At 53.4% G+C, this 13,344-nt stretch overlaps 1 pseudogene; it reads right to left on the reverse strand.

The window, feature by feature from the left end:
• LOC148778541 (ubiquitin-conjugating enzyme E2 N pseudogene) overlaps positions 1–12,811 on the reverse strand; it is an 89,159-nt pseudogene extending 76,348 nt beyond the window's left edge.
• Positions 12,812–13,344: the final 533 nt, after the last annotated feature.

The raw sequence follows: 13,344 nt of genomic DNA on the forward strand, positions 1-13,344 counted from the left end.
GAGGGAGGTGAACATCCATAGAACCACTGTGGCTCGATGAATCTCCCTCCTGCATCCCCAGGCAATGGGGCTGAGATACATCCTGTGATGCCCTTCAGGAGGCTCAAACTCCAGTGCCAATGCCCATGGGGTGGCTGACTTCAGAAGCATTTGGCAGTGGCCCTCCTTCTCCATACCTCCCCCACCCCAGGCTACCTCCCCCTCTCTGCATAAGTTCTGGGGAACTCAGCCTAAGACCGCCCAGAGCCCCTTGGAGCTGTCCACCTAGAAGCTGTATTTAGCCTTCATCCTACAGCTGTTAGCTTTCAAGTGGAAGTCACACTAACTTGGGGTGGCCTCAGCCCTGACTGTCCCCCAGGGCAGGTCTCTTGGGATGGACACATTTTGCTCTAGTGCCCACAGGCCAGGTAGGGCACAGGTCCTTCGGGGTGGGCATCGCTGTCTAAGGCTTCTCCCCGCAACCCCTTCTTCCCTCTGCTTCCATTAATGAGACTCCCTCATAAACTTTTGTACCTTGACTTCTGCTCAGCATCTGCTCCCAGACCATCCAACCTGAGAGAGTCTGATCAGGAGTTGGGAGGAGTGAGCTGCAGTGGACTGGACAGAGCAGGTGAAGAGAGACTGGGGCTGGAAAGGAAGATGGTATTTCATGCCTTTTTTTTTTTTTGGTTGCATTGCATGGCATGCAGGATCTTAGTTCCCCAATCAGGGATTGAACCCAGTCCCTTGTGAGTGAGACTGTGGGGCCCTAACCACTGGACCATCAGGGAATTTCCCCTAGTAGTCTTCTTGGGTACCGATTCAGTTGTGCCCAGGGAAGGTGCAGGCCAGACTTGGAGCAGCCGGGATTTGGCCATGTTGGAGAGACTCGGTGGGTGGGAAGGAGAGGAGCAGGGCTGCCCACATAGGGTCGGGCAAAGGGGGCTCTGCCCCTGCGCCCATCGAGAGGAGGAGCAGGGCAAATGCACAGCAGTGTCTGGACCATGCCTGGGAGGGCAGACTCGACCTTGACATCTAGAAGAGAAGCAGGTCCTGGGACTTTCCTAATTGACAGGGGTGAACTTAGAGCAGATCTCTGCAGGTGAGACACTGTGTCTTCAGAGAGGTGGATTTTTGCATCTCCTGGATGAATGCACTTCTCTGCTTCTCCAAGACCTGTGTTACAGCAGGTGGTCACTCCTGGGCTAGCAGGATGCCTGTCACTGCGTAGAGGAAGCTGGTGGGCCTTCCCTGAAGTCCACCCAGCTCAAAAGGATTTACTAGTGGGCTTCTCTGGTGGCTTAAATGGTGAATCTGTCTGCAGTGAGGAAGACCTGGGATCGATCCCTGGGTCGGGAAGATCCCCTGGAGAAGGGAATGCCTATCCACTCCAGGATTCTTACCTGGAGAATTCTATGGACAGAGGAGACTAGTGGGCTACAGTTCATGGGGTCACGAAGAGTCAGACACAGCTGAGCAACTAAGACACAAATGCCAGCTATGGGCCAGCAGTCATGGGGCACAGTGAGGAGGAAACAGCCACTGCGCCAGGGAGCCCTGGGTCCTGGGGGGTTGACAAATACAGAAACATAGAGGTCTTCTGTTGTGCCGAGGGGACCTCACAGGTCCAGAAGGAGATCTGAGAGTGCTTCCGAGAGGAGGTGATGCTCACCCTGAATCCTGTGGGTGAGCAGGAGCTGGAGGAGGCAGCAGTGGCACACGAGGAGGGCACAGCATGTCATGCCCTTTGGGGTGGAGAGGGTTTGGGGAAACCAGCCAGGTTTAGACTTGGTGGTGGGCAGGAGGAGCTGGTGGAGGTTGCTGGAAAGGCTAGAGTCTGGGAAGCATTCCCATGCATCTCAGAGGCTCAGCCAACAGCTTGCAGGATGCAGAGGGCTTCACTGGGCAGGAAGGCAGACTGGAGATGTTGGGAAACCATACCCAGGAAGAGACCGAGGGAGAGGGGAGTAGGGGCCTGAGGGGCTGGGGCGGGGATCTGCAGAGGGGCAGAGCCGCTGCGGCTCCTTGGGTTTGTCCGCACACAGGGGTGTGGGGGAATTTTGTCCTCACTCCTAATAAAAGAAGAAGAGCAGGAGAAAGCACGACCCAGCCAGCGCCTCTCAGCTTCAGAATTAGCCACTATCTTTTTTGGTTAAAAATCGATGGCAGGAAGTGGCTGGAGAAGTAAGATTTAGCTTCCAAAGCAGCGGCTCAGGAGGAAGGCACCGGGAGTGCCTCCACAGGCTCATTTGCATTTCAAACAGCCGGTTTGTTTTATCTCCTAATTAGCATACTCACCCTCCACTGAAAACGAGTCCATTAAAGGAGACTCTGCTCCGGGCTCAGCGCCTCCTTTAAATATTTTTAAAGTACATGATTAATACACTTGCCCGGCACTGCCTGGGACTGTGCTGAGGGTCAGGGGGCAGGGAAATGAAAGAACACGGCTGCACTGGCGCTGACTGGCTGATTAATCACGGCCCCTTTTCTATAAATCACAGCAGATGGCAGGGCGGCTGCAGGCCCTCGTGGGGATGAGGGAGCGCAGGCAGGACTGAGTGGGGGTCCTGGGAGACCCCAGAAGAAAGGCCCTCTGCACTCAGGCAGTTCCCATGTTCAAGGGAACCTGTGATGACCGGGAACACAGGAAGTCTTCTTGTCCTCTTAAACTTTTCAGGATCCAACAACATCAGTTTTAGGAAAAGCTAACTTTGTGTTTTGTTTTTTGTAATTGGAGGCTAATTACTTTACAATATTGTAGTGGTTTTTTGCCATACATTGACATGAATCAGCCATGGGTTTACATGTATTCCCCATCCTGAACCCCCCTCCCACCTTCCTCCCCATCCCATCCCTCTGGGTCATCCCAGTGCTCCAGCCCTGAGTTGGAGAGCGGGGCATAGTGCATTACCTGTACCAGTGTTGTCCCGAATTCTGTCAACAACCCCATTTTCCAGATGGAATGTAAGATTCTGCAGAGTCAAGGTCACCCCTGGAGTCAGGCGACCACAGGCATCCTCCTTGGCTAAAATCACCCAAAGTCTGCCCTCTTGAAGTCAACACAGAGAAGTGACTGTCCTGGGCTCTGACTCTGGTGAGCCCCTCCCCAAGCACCCCAGCCTGCAGGGTCAGCCTCCCTTCACATTCCTACATCCAGCCCAGATGTCCCTCCCTGGGGACCAGTCCAGGCTCCCCATTTTCTTGCCCACTTTTCTCGAGGTGTGCAATACATTATGTTTGACTTGTCCTTCTTCCCAAGGATGAGGGATTCCCTGGAGGTGGGACCAGTGCCCACAGGTCTGCTGTAGACCCAGGGCCCAGCACAGGGTCAGACTCTGGGGGGATGTGATGAATCTGTCTGCGGTCATCTCAGCTAAGATGAAATGCAGTTCCCCGGACTCCTTTCCCTGAGTGGCTCAGGTTAAGCTTGGCCCTGAGAGGCAATGTGAAAGTGGAAGGGGGTGGCAGCCACATCCCTGTGATGCCACGAAGATGGTGCAGGCCAGAGTGCTGTCCACTGTGGTCCTGGGGCGCTGCTGGTCTGGAGAGGACAGAGATGATACCGGTGGGGGTGCAGCGGGGAACACAGCTCCCCCAGCTCCTGCCAGACGCTCCTTGAGCCTTCTCGATTCCTGGGCTGGCTGTGTGCTTAGCTCCATGAAGAAGGCTCCAGCGGCTCCTGCAGGTCACTCCATCATCAAAGGTGGATGATGGGGACTCCAGGCGGAGTCCAGGTGGGGACAGATGAGCTGGGGGCGCGGTCCTCCCTCCTGGGCTCCAGCTCAGTCTGTCGGACTCTGTTCCTGCTGCTCCCTCCACATTCACAGCCATCTTCCCTCCCCTGCACCCGTCCTGCTGGTTCCCGGCCCATCAGCCACAGCCTCCCATTGGACGATCGCCCCACCGTCACGCTCCAGTGTGAAGATCTGGGAGGGGTGGCAAATGCGGAGGTGCTGGGATGAATGAGCTTGGTGCTGGGGGAGGAAGGCACAGCTGGTTGAAGCCGGACGGGAGGGGACCAGTGAAGAGAGGCAGACAGGACCAGATTTTGCTGAGTGACCATGGCAAGGATACAAGATGCACATTTTAAAGAGATCCCTCCAGGGAATACCCTGGCGGGCCAGTGGTTAGGACTCCACACTTTCACTGCTGAGGGTCCAGGTTCCATCTCTGTTCATGGCTGACTTAGCACCAGCCGTGCGGCATGGCCAAAAATAATAATACTAATTAAAAAAAATTTTTTTAAGTGAGGAGCTCCCCTTGATTCCAGAGAGTGGACAGTGGTCTCGAAGAGGATGGGAGAGGATGGTCCAGAAAGGTCACTCAGCCTCTGCCCCTGCTGAGGAAGTGGCTGGGACTGGGGTGCGGGACTCACGAGTGGCAGACAAGGATGCACCTTGAGGTAACAGAGAGAGGTCTCGTGAGTGGTGCTGATTTGGGGAAGGAGGCCCAGGCCAGGGAGACCTCCTTGTATGTCTTGGTGTCTGGTGGGTGATGATCCCATAGATGGAGATGGAGTCTGGGGGCGGAAGACATAGGGGGCGTGGTGAGAGTCACCTGAGGTTCCAGGTGCCCGTCTGACATCTGGATGCAGAGAGGTCTGAGTGGAGAGGGCCACCTGCCGGGCGGACGGGACTTAAATTCCCAGGAGAGACGTGAAAGTGACAGGGTAAGAGATAGGGAGGCTGAGTTGGGGCTCTGAACATTGAAAGGTCAAGGAACCAGTGAAGAAGACCTAAACAGAGGAGCCATTGAGACAGGAGGAGAAGCAGGAAAGCGAGTGAGCCTTGTGTAGAGGTTTGCTCTTTGTCTAATGGCACATCATCTGATAGCATAAGAATCAAGAGCAATTGCTGAAAATCTGTGACCTGGGAGATTCCCACCATCCCCTCAATCGAGAGAGTGGCTCCCTGGGCCTGGACTGTCTGCACAACGATGTGCCTTATGCTAAATTTCTGCTCCCCCTTTGTGGGGAGTCTGACATTTGGATTCATGTCTGGCAGAGATTCCTATGTACCCAACCCCAATAAATCCCTCCACACAGAGTCCTTAAGGAGCTTTCCTGTGGACAGTACTTCACAAGTGATGTCAAGTTAGGGGGAATTCAAGGTGTCCTGTGTGATTCCACCCAGAAGCTCCAGGAAGCTTGAACCTGGTTTCCTACCGGACTTCACCCCAGACATCCTTTCTCCATGCTGATTTGGTCTGTTTCCTCTTTCTTTAAAAACAAACAAACAAAAGCAAAAAGTACAAAAATCTTAGCCATGGGTAAAACTGTGTGCTGATCCTCCTAGTGAATTCTCTACCTGAGCATGGTCTTGGGAACCCCAACAAATATGGGTCAAGTAAAATATTCTATTTAAGCTACAAAACAAAACTGTGACCCGGGACTTTCTTTGCAGAGCCTGTGTCTTTTCTAAAGCCCAAGAAAGAAATTTCTTTTTCAGCCCCTCTTCTTCTGCCTCCACTGGAATATTCCCTGTGGTCTCTTGGCTAGATCCAGACATTTCCTGTTCTGACAAGAGATGGTCTTGGGAATCCCAACAAATATGGATTAAGTAAGCTGTACTATTTTCAAGTAAATATACCTCCTCCTCAAGGAAGCCCCCTATGAATGCTCCATTCTCTCTGACTTGGCCCTGGGGTTCTGTTTTGCCCTTGGCCACTGGTGTCAAATTCCAGAACTTCTGAAGTTCTGTGTCCAGGTCACCGGTGCCTTTAGCCCTCCCCAGTTGAATGGCTCCGGCAGGGGCAGGGGCAGGGACCTCGTCAGAGAATGGAGCCTCTCAGGCTGGGGTGAAGACCAAGGGACATGACAGCAATGTCCGCTCTGTTAGAGTCCTCTGTGACCTGGGGCCAGTCACTTTTCCTGCCCGGCCCCATTTTTCTCTCATCTGTGAGGTGCAGAGAATGCAAGAACAGCTAGAAACAGGTGCGGGGCTTTGGGATGACAGTCTGAGTGAAGTGGGGAGCCCCGTGACCCCCAGACTGGTGGATACGTGATGCTCCCATGAGGAACTGCTGGGCCCCTGTCTCCCTGTCTCCTCCATTCGCAGGTGGGGCTTGAGCCTGGCTCCGGGGTGGCACTGGACAGCAAAACAGTCCTCACCAGAGTCAGGCCACCTGCAGGGCAGCAGTGGTCATAGCCCTTCCTTGAGAGATGCTCTTTTCATGGACCCCTTCATGAGACCCCAGCCCACTCAGCTCTAAGGGACCTGGCCTCAAGACTCAGGGAGAGGAGGGGTTCTGTCTCCCAGGGAATTCAGCGTTTCCCTCAAGAGCGGTAGCAATTTGCAGAGAAGGAGGTGAGAATACCTGGAGAGCACAGCGGAGGCTGCTCGGAGGCAGTGGGGCTAGTTGACCAAGTAAGAGCAGGGTGGAGTTTTGGGGAGACGTTTCAGGAGACCGGTGTCCCAGAGCGAGGAGGGCAGCCAACAGCAGGAGCTGGCAGAGAAGAGAAGGAGCCTGCCAGGGATGCAGAGGTTTGAAGCCAGAGTTCACCCTTGATGTGATAGAAGTAGGGAGTCATGGTAGCTTCTTGAGCAAGGGAGTGGCTGCAGGGAGGGGGCCCAGGTTGGGATGGGCTGCAGAAGAGAGGGATGCAGGAGAGCTGTTGCTATAAGTCTCTGCTCAAATCCTTAACATGCTGGACTCCCTGGTTCCGGCTCATTGGCTAAATTAACCTTAGAAGCCACCATCAAAAACCACATTTTCCAATGACGTGAGAAAATGCCCACAGTGGAGGGTGGAGGGGAACACTGAGAAAGCGTGGAGCGGGTACATTACAATATCGATTTTGTAGGGAAAGTACATGTGTCTGTGTTTGCAGGGATGCCACTGCTCAGCTTGCTTTAGGATAGGGTCTTATATATGGTGGGAGTTTTCTTTTTCTCTTTCTTTGCCAAATAGCCTCCTTCCCCTCCCAGGAAGGTTTCTGCCCCCTCAGTAAAGAAGAGCTCCATTCTGTTTACAAGGGACTTAGCCTCTGGATTTCGTGGTCTTCCAAGTCCATGAGGGAAGGGTGAGGTGGTGGAGGGACGTGTGTGGGTCAGGGAAATGTGGGGGTTGGGAAGAATTTCCTTTAAACAAGGGGGAGATTCTCCGGGCTGGGCCGGGTAGGGGGAGGAGAGGGGACCCAGAGCCCGAGGGAGGGTCCCAGATATCAGTGGTCATAGAGAGCCATTTTCCAATCTCCCCAGGATCTCTAAATCCCAACGCAGGAAACATGCAGCCAGAGGCCCCATCTCTCTCCAGGGTTATTCATGTGGACAGACTCAGTGGCAGGTGACCAAGACCCCTCTGCAGCCTTCCCCACTCCCACACACCTTGGCATCATGTGAGACCTAGGACGAGCACCGGCTAGAACTGGAGGAGGCTTAGAACCCCACGAAGCTGATTTACAACAAAAATGACAGGTTATTTCCTGCAGACTCACATGGGGGACCAGGGTGGTGAGATGGTTGGATGGCATTACAGACTCAAAGGATATGAATTTGAACAAACTCCAGGAGATAGTGAAGGTAAGGAAACCCTGGCGGGCTGCAGTCCGTGGAGTCCCAAAGAGTTGGACACAACTGAGCGACTAAACAGCAACACACTGGTGGCCTCAGAGGTCTGCACCAGACACATTGAGAAAAGAAAGAAAATAGTCTGGAGGGAATAGACCAGCTCTTAGCAGTCACTCTCCGTGCAGGTGGGCTTTGGGGGAATTTTCTTTCTTCTTAGGAGTGAGCGCTGTTTTTCTAATTTTCTATAATGAGCGCTAGTGAATTTTAGATTTGGAAGAAAAAATAATCAGGAAAACTGGGGGGCCAGGCTAAGGGGACAAGGACAGCCTGGTGTCACTGGGAAGACAAGGTCTGAGCTGGGGGAGGGGGTTCTGTGATGGCTCCGAGGCAGGGAGGCCCCAGGCACCTGTGTGGTGTCTGCACACCCCTTGCCCCTCCCTGACCAGCTGCTGCCCCTCCCCTTGCCATCACTCGCTCCTGGAGGCCAGATAGTGCCCCGTCTGGTTTCGCACTGGGGCTGCCTCAGTACTGGCCAGCTGTGGCGGGGCGGGGGTGGGGGACTGAAGACCACGAACGGCCACCAGTCCACCCCAGATCCCACCATTCGAAGGGTGTTCAGAGACCAGGGTTTCTATCAAGACGATAAGAACCTCCTACACATTCCTGACTTCTCTTCCCCACCTCTTCCCCACCCTTCTGGGTCTCCTGACCCCGTAAGGGTACCGACATCCTCCCTGTAGCCCAGTTATGTGATTCATCCCAATCTTGCTCTTTTTCAACCCTGATAATCAACAAACCTTCAAGCCCTAGGAATCTGCCCTCAAGCTCTCTCACCCTCCTTATTCATTCTCCACATATTCCTATTTCCCCGTCTTCCTTGTGTCCACTGCAGTGGCTAACCACCTCTGTCCACCCCGCTCAGCGTCACACCATGGAAGAGAAAAAGTGAGGACTATGCTTCTCTATTCAGAATGACTCCGATGACATTTTCTTCCCTCCCACCAATGTGTATAGAGCGAAACATGCACAGCGGGGAGGACGGAGCATCGCTCCCACTGGCTGGACCGGGCACTTCTGAGCCAGCATCCCCCGCACACAGGCCCTCAGCTCCCTCTTCAGCCAAGTTTCTGATCTTCTCCCTCCTTCCTGTGTGGTTTTCCAACGGCCTCTGCCCCAAAGGGCAAAGGAGAAAAGAAAAGCACACACCTGTGCCCCGCGGGCTGGGGGGAGGAGTCGGAAGTGTGACACTGCTGAGGTGTGTCACAGTTTGTCTACAGTACTGTTAAAATTTGCACTTGCTTAAATAGAAACTCAGATGAAGAGAGCAAACATATGTACGTCAAAGAGGAGAAGAGGCGGTGGGGTGAATCGGGAGCCTGGGACTGACGTGTATACACTGCTGGCACTATGTATAAAATAGATAAATAATGAGAACTGACTGCATAGCACAGGGAGCGCTGTGGTGGCCTACATGGGAAGGAAATCCAAGGAAGAGTAGAGATATGGATATATGTGGCTGATTCACTTAGCTGTACAGTAGAAACTAACACAATATTGTCAAGCAAAATTTTAAAATTTGCACCTTTATAACCTGTCTTTGTTTTGGTATCAAAAGGAGGGTTTAATGCCCCCATCCTTGTGTGGAACAGATGTTTGAGAAACTGTGGCCTGTCTCTCTGTGGCGTCTTTGTGTACCTGACTGTGGGGATATCTCTGCACAAGGCCACTCCAGGGTTCACCCTCATTCCCACTGAGTTCAGGAGAGCAGGTTTGAGAAACACCCTTTGCCTTCCTGGGGCAAGCAGGCTTGCACCAAGACGGAGAATCATCGTCTTCAGTTGCCTTTACAGGACCTTGCGCTTCCTGGTCAGTGATAAATCACAGAAACTCCAGAGGTCACATCTGGGGGATACAAGTGGGCTGGCTCCTGGTGACAAAGACTCTGACACCACTTGGCCTGTTTCAAAACCTTTCTCCATGGTGCTCACTTGGGTCTCTAAGAGTCTGCCTGACCCCAGCCTCTTCTTTTGATCTGACTGTCTGCCTCTGTTCCCTATGTCCTGCCCTTGGACAGCTGGCTAGGCCAGAGCAAGAGCACTCACAGCTCAGGTCAACTCACCCTAACAAACATCTTGAAAGTTTGGTAATTGCATGAAGTGTCCTGGATGCTGGAGGTCTGAAGGTGATCAGAAGACAGTCCTTGCTCTCTGGGTCCTCACAACTAGCTAGAGAGACTGGCATGTGACAAGCAAATGACACTAGAGTATGCCAAGAGTCATCCTACAAGTAGGTACCCAGACAGAACAGGGGGATTTATGTTAATGTCTGTGTGTATCAGGGAGGTCTTCCTGGAGGAGGTGAAGGTAGCACAGGTTTTCAAGTCAAGGTCGTGGTCTTCTTCCAAAGCTGCTTAAGTCACATTCAGGATGATAGTTTCTTTTCTCTGGTTGGGCTGGACTGGGCTAGGTGATGACCACTTTGGCTCAGTTGCATGGAGAAAACAGTACTGGCAAGGTTCAAAGATGGGGCTGGGCTCCACCATGGTTCCCACCTACATTCCACCTGGAATATCCAGGGAGGCTCCCAGAGGCCAGGGCCACCTTCCTCATTGTGAAGGTGTTAATTCCACCCAGCCTGCCCACCTCATGGCTCTGATAATCATAATAAATTATAGCAGAGCCCGAGCCCAGAGGCGGCCAGGACACATGCATAAGAGCCTCAACGAGCAGCAACCTGCTGCCAAAAATGCAAGTGTGGCTGAAACCCCACTGCACCAACCAGCGGTGCCCAGGTTTGTTTCCGGTCTTTCCCTGAGCCAACCTCATTAGTCTCACCCAATTGCATCTCCCTAATGAAGCTCCAGCAGAGGCAGGGGCACACATCCTTATGGTCTGGGCAGCCGGGGCTCCTAATAAAAAGTAATAATAATAATTAAGAACCACCTATTAGGCACCTTCCCCATGCCCCTCATTGCTGCAACCCGTCCAACCTGGCTTGGAACCAGGAGTGCCCGCCCTGCAGCACCGCCGCCCTGGCACACGGCTCTGACCCCCACTAACCAGCATCTGCTGGTGGTTCCTGGGAGTTCAAGGACTTGGGGAGGCAGCTTGGAGGCAACGAGAAACCTAACACTGCTACCACCGCTGATCTGGAAAGCAAGAACCAGCTTTGCTCTGAATCTTTGGTCTATGTTCATTCTTTTGGGGAGTCGTTCCTCACTGTCTGCCATTCACCCCCCAGGCTCTCTTGGCCAGTCACTCAACTCTTGCACCCTCATCAGAGTGCCTTTCCCAATTTCACTGCCCCCACCACTTCCCAAGCCCCTTCCTGGGGCTCCCTGTAACAACCTCTCAGATGCAGTTCTTATGTCTGTTTCACGTTTGTCTCTCTGAGGCCAAGGGCTCGGTGCTGGGCATCAAGTCAGTCTTTCTTCAGGATTTGTTGAATGAATCTGCGGTGGGTAGAGGATGGTTCGAGGAGGAATTTCAGAAATAGCAGAACGTTAACATCTTATACTTTCCCTCAGGCTAGAAGTTCACAGGATCTAAACTCCCTCCCAGCATAAGGGTGGTCAGTGGTGGCCCCCGTTCTTGAAGACATCAGCCGCATTTTCCTGTACCTGCAACAGAGACATGGCTAAGGGCTTAGCAACATCGAGATGGTGTCCACAGCCCCAGGGTCACTGTGGTGGGCCAGCCTTCCAGGCCTGGATGGCGTCAGAGCAGCTGGGATTTCTGTAGAATTTCTGTGTCTGCAGGTCTTTGAGGAGAAGGCAACGGCACCCCACTCCAGTACTCTTGCCTGGAAAATCCCATGGATGGAGGAGCATGGCAGGCTTCAGTCCACGGGCTCGCTAAGAGTTGGACGCGACTGAGCGACTTCACTTTCACTTTTCACTTTCATGCATTGGAGAAGGAAATGGCAACCCACTCCAGTGTTCTTGCCTGGAGAATCCCAGGGACAGGGGAGCCTGGTGGGCTGCCATCTATGGGGTCGCACAGAGTCGGACACGACTGAAGTAACTTAGCAGCAGCAGCTTAGCAGCAGCAGGTCTTTGAAAATGATCTTTAGGCTTGTCTGAGAATAGGGGGCTGGGGGGACATGGATGAGGGCTTTTCTTTCCTCAGGATGCCTCAGTTGAAAAGGGGAAGGATTTGATCGTCCCTTTCCCCACCCAAGGGCAGAGTTGTGGCAAAGAATCTGATGAGGATCCGTTCTCTGAGCAGCCAGAAAACAAGATGGTGATGTCTCCCAAATTCTGGCAGGGTTGGGGGAGGTGTCCTAGGGGCCAGGGGCCAGGCTAGCCCCTGGTGAACAAAGTGCCTCCTGCTCCATGGAATACCAGGAGCCCGCCCCGTGTCTTTCTCCACGGGGTCCCGCACGCGGTGGTGGATGCCTCAGATGTCTGCTCTTTCTGTCTCATCGTCATCCCAGGGTCTGGAGAAGCCCACGTGGATGGGCACATCCACGTGCACACACGCAAGAACTGGGCAACTAAAAGCATTTAAAACACTCAGTGTTATTCTGTGGCAAAGCACTGCTCAACCGCGTCACCCACATCAAGAAGACAAGAACGTTTCCTTCGTTCAGCGGTTCAGCAGGCATTTTTGGAGCATCTTGCCCCAAGAAAACTGCTCACTGCCTGGCCCTTGGTGAGTCCTCCATGGTGGCGAGAGATAGACCTTAAAAAAAACATACAAATCTAAGTATAATCACTTCACTTTCACTTTTCACTTTCACACATTGGAGAAGGAAATGGCAACCCACTCCAGTGTTCTTGCCTGGAGAATCCCAGGGACGGGGGAGCCTGGTGGGCTGCCGTCTATGGGGTCACACAGAGTCGGACACGACTGAAGCGACTTAGCAGCAGCACAGGCATAATAAAGGAAAGCAGAGGGTCATAGAAGAGATTTCAACAGCGGCCTTCCCTTGTCCGGGCCTGGGAAGTCGTCCGTGGTGAAGTGATTTTGAAGGAGGGCAGGCTTAGGCTGTGTAGTGTAACCTGCATGGGTCAGGGATGTCGGGGGGCAGTGGGAGCAGAGGGTGAGGTTCCGGGAAGAAGGAGCTCTTTGGGCCAAGGCTTTGGGGAAGATGGAAACTGATAACGTGGAGCAGGTCCGAGTGAAGGGAAGCGTGCTGAGAGTGGAGCCCAAGGAGGCAGCAGGGGTGGCCGTGGTTACCATAGTCACGAGGGAAGCCTCAGGTTTGCTGGCTGCGGGGGTAAAGGACCACAGGGGGCCCCAGAACAGGCGCAGAGGACACTCTTTACCTCCGTCCTGGCGAGAGGTGAGGTCGGCTGGTAAAGCAACCTGGCAGCAGGGCATGGGGGGTGGGGGCCAGGGAGGTTCAAGAGCAGGCGGAGTCAAGGATGCCCCTGGCCCTCTGACTTCCACAGAGCGGCCGATGGGAAAGCCTGCACGGCCCAGGCTTGAGGAAGAGTCTGACCCAGTGTCCTCCAGGGAGAGGGGCAGGGTTGTAGTGCCCAGAGAGTCACCAGGGTTGAAGCTGGGAGCTGGAGGAAGCTGAAGGAGGGTGACAGAATTTGGGAGACATCACCATCTTCTTTTCTGGCTGCTTAGAGAGAGGGTCCAGGGTCCAGGGCTCTGCCGCCTGGCTGGGCTCACCTGCTTTTCTCCTTTCTTTTGAGTACCATCTCCTTTCTCTTTCGCCTTTCTCTCGAGTATCTACCATTCGCGCCTTCCACTGATGCCAGGATGGAGAGAGGCGGATCCCAAACCAGCTCTAAAAACAAGCTGTCCTGGTTTTAAAACACTTATGAAAGATGAGCCTTTTTTAGCTAAAATATGAGGGATAATCAAAATGAAGAACAAATTATGAGCACAAACATTAAATGAGA

This window comes from Moschus berezovskii, chromosome 2, assembly GCF_049115385.1.
Source record: "Moschus berezovskii isolate FMDL1 chromosome 2, NW_MosBer_1.0, whole genome shotgun sequence".
In the NCBI taxonomy this organism is placed as follows: Eukaryota; Metazoa; Chordata; class Mammalia; order Artiodactyla; family Moschidae; genus Moschus; species Moschus berezovskii.